The following is a 6,146-nucleotide window of genomic DNA, read 5'->3' on the forward strand; positions in this document are numbered from 1 at the left end:
TCAGATAATCAAAGAGTCATATACGTTTGTTTAATATATTGTTAGTACGGGTGTTAATTGTTTCAGATAATCAAAGAGTCATATACGTCTGTTTAATATATTGTTAGTACGGGTGTTAATTGTTTCAGATAATCAAAGAGTCATATACGTCTGTTTAATATATTGTTAGTACGGGTGTTAATTGTTTCAGATAATCCAAGAGTCATATACATGTATGTCTCTTTATCTTTATAGTAAGGGTGGTAACCGTTCTAGATAATCAAAGGGTATGGTTATAATCATGAAGAGATAATAAGATTAGATTAAGAATATATACCAAAGTTTCATTACTTGACCCCCAAAGAGGTTTGATTTGTATTTTAGAAGTATATTATAATAAGATTGATAGATTGTTTTTAATGAGACTGAATTTTTTTGTATTTTTTATCTGTCAGGAAAATCAAAAGCGTATGTTTAGAAACATTTTTTGAAACAGTGTTTTACGCTTCCTTATTTCTCCTATCGTATTATAACATGAAGTTTAAGATAAATGTTTAGCATGTGTGAAAATACTGAAATTTATTCCTTTTTTCGTCACTAGATTTGACCTAGAAAAACGGCTCTCAAACTGTCGGTCGCAAGGAGTCATTACTATATTTATAACTATTTAAAAACAAAATGACTTTATCTCCATTAGTGTGTCATTTTTTCACTATTCTGTAACTATAACAAAGCTTTAGGTATCGAGATATACATAAGTTAACCCACTCTGAGCAAGTGATCTGGCCGTCTTTTTTTGAACCAATCACTTACTGGATTCACAGAGTGTTATAATCAAATAAAGCATTTCCCCCAGATTTCAACTTAAAGTTTTTCTTAACGTATCAGTCTTAAAAAAAAGAGTAAACCGAGATTATCAAATTAGAATAACCACATGGTAATATATCAGAGTTAAGCATAAACATGTTATACATAATAGAATAATCGCGAGATATTACATTTGAATAGAGTAGAGGATAACATTAGACTAAACACAGAATATTATGACCAACAAATATTGGCTAGCTTCATTGGTTAATACTTGATACCTCTCCATTGTTCCATTGTTTTATTGTATCTTTAGACATTTAAAATAGCGTCATGATGTAAACAAAAACAGTAGAAATAAACACACTGCCGACACGTCCTAGTTACAAAGAGACGATGAATTATAGCTTAGCAGAGAGTTTTCCAAAAAATACGAAACTGAAAAGGCAGGTGATTCTTCTTGGATAAGAAATGTAATTTGTCGGCGTGTAAGAATATTGGCTACGGTTCGATAAACAGAGTAGTGAAGAAAAAGTAAGTTATTATAGAGTTCGTCATCATTCATTTATCTTTGTAATGCGGAGAAATGTGGTAGATTTTTTTCATGTCGTTTCTTCGTTTTTCTTCAGAAGGTACAATGTTATCATATAACATGAAGAAACACAACTTACAATAGTGACACCGAGACGACAAATTGACAGCTAAATAGATACACTGACTGACCACAAGGTACTGGAAAGTGTCGTGGAGTTTGGTTTGTGACTGTTTTACTGTGTCGGCAGAGGTTGGCGAAAGCGAACCGATTTCGGACAGTAAGTGTGCAGCGAATTGTTGTGTTATTGTCTTTGAAGAGCTTTTGACCATCAGGATCAACATCATCGTTTAGGCGAACTATTGATGTTATTCGAAAGGAATACAATAAAGCAAACCCTACCACGAGAACATCATTACATAACATCCATCAAATGTTATATCATTGCATCATCCCTATCAGCTGATGTATCATTACATCACCTCTAGCAGTTGGTATATCATTACATCACCTCCAGCAGATGGTATATCGTTACGTCCATCCAGCAGATGCTATATCATTACATCACCTCCAGCAGATAGTATATCATTACATCACCTCCAGCAGATGGTATATCATTACATCACCTCTAGCAGCTGATATATCATTACATCACCCCTGCAGATGGCATATCATTACATCACCTCCAGCAGATGGTATATTATTACATTATTTCTAGTAGCTGATATATCATTACATCACCTCCAACAAATGGTATATCATTACATCACCTCCAGCAACTGATATATCATTACATCACCTCCAGCAAATGGTATATCATTACATCACCTCCAGCAAATGGTATATCATTACATCACCTCCAGCAGCTGATATATTATTACATCCCCCAACAGCAGATGGTATATCATTACATTATTTCTAGCAGCTGATATATCATTACATCACCTCCAGCAAATGGTATATCATTACATCACCTCCAGCAACTGATATATTATTACATCCCCCAACAGCTGGTATTCCATTACATCACCTCCATCATCTTGTGCCCTCCAAGCGTCACTTTCTCTTAGTTGTTGGTTGCCGTACGACGGCTGTTCTAAATTAAATGTTCATTACGTGGTATGATCAGTGATGGTCCAATCCAAACGAGTTTTGATAATAACGGTAAGTTGAGACAATCTGATGTCTTATGCACTTTACAGGAATGTTCAATTGGCTCATCAGCAGGCGGTAAGTTGAGACAATCTGATGTCTTATGCACTTTACAGGAATGTTCAATTGGCTCATCAGCAGGCGGTAAGTTGAGACAATCTGATGTCTTATGCACTTTACAGGAATGTTCAATTGGCTCATCAGCAGGCGACGACAGCAGTTTTTTATCTAGCGACAGACGGTTACGTTTTCGATCGTAATTGTTGATTGACGCTGTTGAATGGCAGTCAGATAGATTATTAATGATAACTATGCTGTTCAAAAACAAAAACAAAATATATATAAAAACAGTGATATTACCATATTAACGGTGATATTACTGCATTTTGGTATTTATTAAAATTAATGGAACCTTGCACAAGGAGTTAGGGTCCTAATAACACTGTCCAGCAGCGTATGGTAACCTATATAAAACCGATCATCTTTTATAATCACTCTCAGTAATAGATTATTCTACTTCATCTGATATAAGGTATTTAAAGAAAATTAACAAAACTCCTTTCGCGTTGTTTAACCAGCTGTTATAGTAGTTTCGATATGATTATCCTAAATGCGTCACTGTGTTAAAATATTAAAACTATTATATGTTGAAAAGAGTGTCGGTACAGACTACAGGGTAAACGCTTGTATCATGGATTGTATCATTAGGGCATAGAATATAAAAATAGTTTTCCACACATAACACTACAAACATCAGGAACAAACAAAAAACTGTAAACAATAATTACATTTATTATCGTTTTACTAACAACGATTCCAAAGCTATTCATTAAAAGTACGTTTTTCTTAATTTGTGGAAGTTTGATTTAATGAAAAGTCAAAATAACATAATATTGAAAACATTTTAAACCAAAACATCAATGCAAAGATACTCTTGTTTATTATAAAAACCGGTTTAACACATTTACATTGTTAGACTTGATGTGTTACCTGTTTGTTATTTACTAGTGTGTTAAAGAGGATTTTGAGCCTGATCACTGAGATGTTTTGTTTTTAGTATAAAAAAAAGTTCTAATATGTAGTTATTTAAAACAATCTGAAATTAAGGAAAGCAAAAACACTCAACCGTGGCAGACATAAAAACAAATTTAAGTGGCCCTTAGGTCTGATTACTTGGAGGACAGGAATCAATATGGCCAGCTTATTTATTATCGGATTACTATTAAAATAGCTTCCGCTGATATTAACTTAGTTGGAATGTCACTAACTTACTTTAAAAGCACAGATCTATTACACCGGTCAATATTCTTGGGTATTATTCGCAATCTTCACACATTTATTGCTTCAAAAGTTAAGTAGATTTACCCAATTATTTTTAATTTGTTTTACAAACACACACTGTTATGTAAATCATTCTATCAATGCCACAGTGTTCTTTCAAAGTGTCTATTTGTTGACGGCTAACAAAGGCTGTTATGGCACTTAATCTTTGATTCGCACGTTGTTCTTGACAGTTTGAATTTTCTTTTATTTTGAAACTCTCTTCTTCTTCTATTTCTTTTTAAAGAAAAAACACACTAAAGGCTTAATGCATTTTTTGTTTTGTACCAAGTTTGATCGAATTCTGGAAACACCACCTTTTATCAGAAAATCAAGGCAAACACTAACCTTTTTTTAAGGCAAAATGTTTTCAACAAGATGTGTGGCACTTACATTTTTATACTTGATAACAAAATTTGAACCCATTTTTTCCCTCTAACTTAAATAACGGATCGTGTTTTCCCTCATTTGTCATACCACATTATTACGCACGCCCAGCCCAGTTCATGACATTGTTAATTACATGTATATCTGGTTGATAACATTGTTTTGTTGAGTTATGTATACATACTTAGTATGGATATTGTTGTTGTTGTTGTTTTAATTTTAGCCCACTAGGTGATACATTTATAAGATCGGGAAATTAATATTTTTGTTCAAATTAGCTCAATATTGTTAAACGAAATTCAAATTGATATTAGATATTGACATAGTATTATATTTAGATACCAACCAGAGTAACAAGAAGATTTATTTATAGTTATTTATTATTTAGCTTTCTTGTTTCATATGTTCCCCACACAATGTAAATCTGATCTCTTCTTACCAATTTCATACGAACATTTTTCATATGTTAACGTAGTAGAGGGTCTTTACTGTAGCACCACGGACATGTTTAGCATCTATGTATCTGGTTAGTAGAGGGTCTTTACTGTAGCACCACGGACATGTTTAGCATCTATGTATCTGGTTAGTAGAGGGTCTTTACTGTAGCACCACGGACATGTTTAGCATCTATGTATCTGGTTAGTAGAGGGTCTTTACTGTAGCACCACGGACATGTTTAGCATCTATGTATCTGGTTTCACAGCGAATTCCTGACTATTTATCGTAAACTGCAGATTTATGCTAGAGAAGAGATTTGTCTCAGCTATGTTTTTAAACATGGATATTCTCATGACGAGTTTGTTAGACGACGTAGAGCCAAAGGACACAAAACAAAGAACGGAGCGTTTAATGTTTTTCAAGGGAATGGAAATATTCTCAAAGAGGTGTATCTATGACAGAATGGACCCAATTTTCATCCGCAAACTGAAGACTAAGGCTAAGAAAGAGAATAAAACAACAACAAAAAAAAACAAACAACAACTCACAAACCACTACCAAGAAGATTGACTAATCTCCTGATACCGTTAACAAAAATAACGAATAAAGACGTTAAATTGACAAAGGTCATTAGCCAAAATTTCGTAAACTATTGTCCACAACATCTCAAAATCAATGGCTGCTTTTATGAGAAGTATGACCAAAGAAACTGGAATCACAATAATCTTATTCGATCACATCCAGATCAAGCTCTCCAATGCAATTATCCACTGGACTTTTATGGCAAATCAGTCTGTTTAAGTGCGGTCTTAGGAGTCGAAGTCCACATAGAGTGGGGTAAGATCTCCCTAAATAGAATGGAAATTGCTTTGTCAGGCAAGAGTGCGTAATCATGGTAATCAATCTGAGCACCTGCGACTATGGAATAAGTATTTCCACACTTTAGGAGCTGGAACTTTGTTCTTTTAAAGGACATCTAATTTAAAGTACATGTCATGTAATTATTCGTATTTGTTATCATTATGATGCCGTGGAAATGACAAAAGTAACAACAAATGTTAATTATAAGTTTAGGTGACCTTCTAACGATATGGTAGTTTTATCATTATAACTTTTGTAACTACACTTTAAACAAACTGTTTTCATCTTCATCATTTGTAGAAGGATCGACGTCATTAAGTTTCCTTAATATGAGTAGTTGTCCGAAAGTTGTTGATTATAAGTTTAGGTGACCTTCTAACGATATGGTAGTTTTATCATTATAACTTTTGTAACTACACTTTAAACAAACTGTTTTCATCTTCATCATTTGTAGAGGGATCGACATCATTAAGTTTCCTTAATATGAGTAGTTGTCCGAAACCAAAATTAGAATATTTTGCTTTGCAGTTAATTTTCCGTCACTAGGTGTCGTTCTTGTTTTTCTATTTTGATTGCTACTAATGGCTAAGCGGTAAATGAAGGTATATATATATATATATATAGTACGTTTGATTACCAAAAGCGTTAGTTTTTTGGTTCAACTATTTAG

General features: G+C 33.4%; 1 protein-coding gene across 1 annotated transcript in view; it reads right to left on the reverse strand.

Annotated features, from left to right (window-relative positions):
* LOC106478908 overlaps window positions 1–6,146 on the reverse strand; it is a 159,859-nt gene that overhangs the window by 42,639 nt on the left and 111,074 nt on the right. The window lies entirely within an intron of this gene.

Source organism: Limulus polyphemus, unplaced genomic scaffold, assembly GCF_000517525.1.
Source record: "Limulus polyphemus unplaced genomic scaffold, Limulus_polyphemus-2.1.2 Scaffold262, whole genome shotgun sequence".
NCBI classification, from domain to species: Eukaryota; Metazoa; Arthropoda; class Merostomata; order Xiphosura; family Limulidae; genus Limulus; species Limulus polyphemus.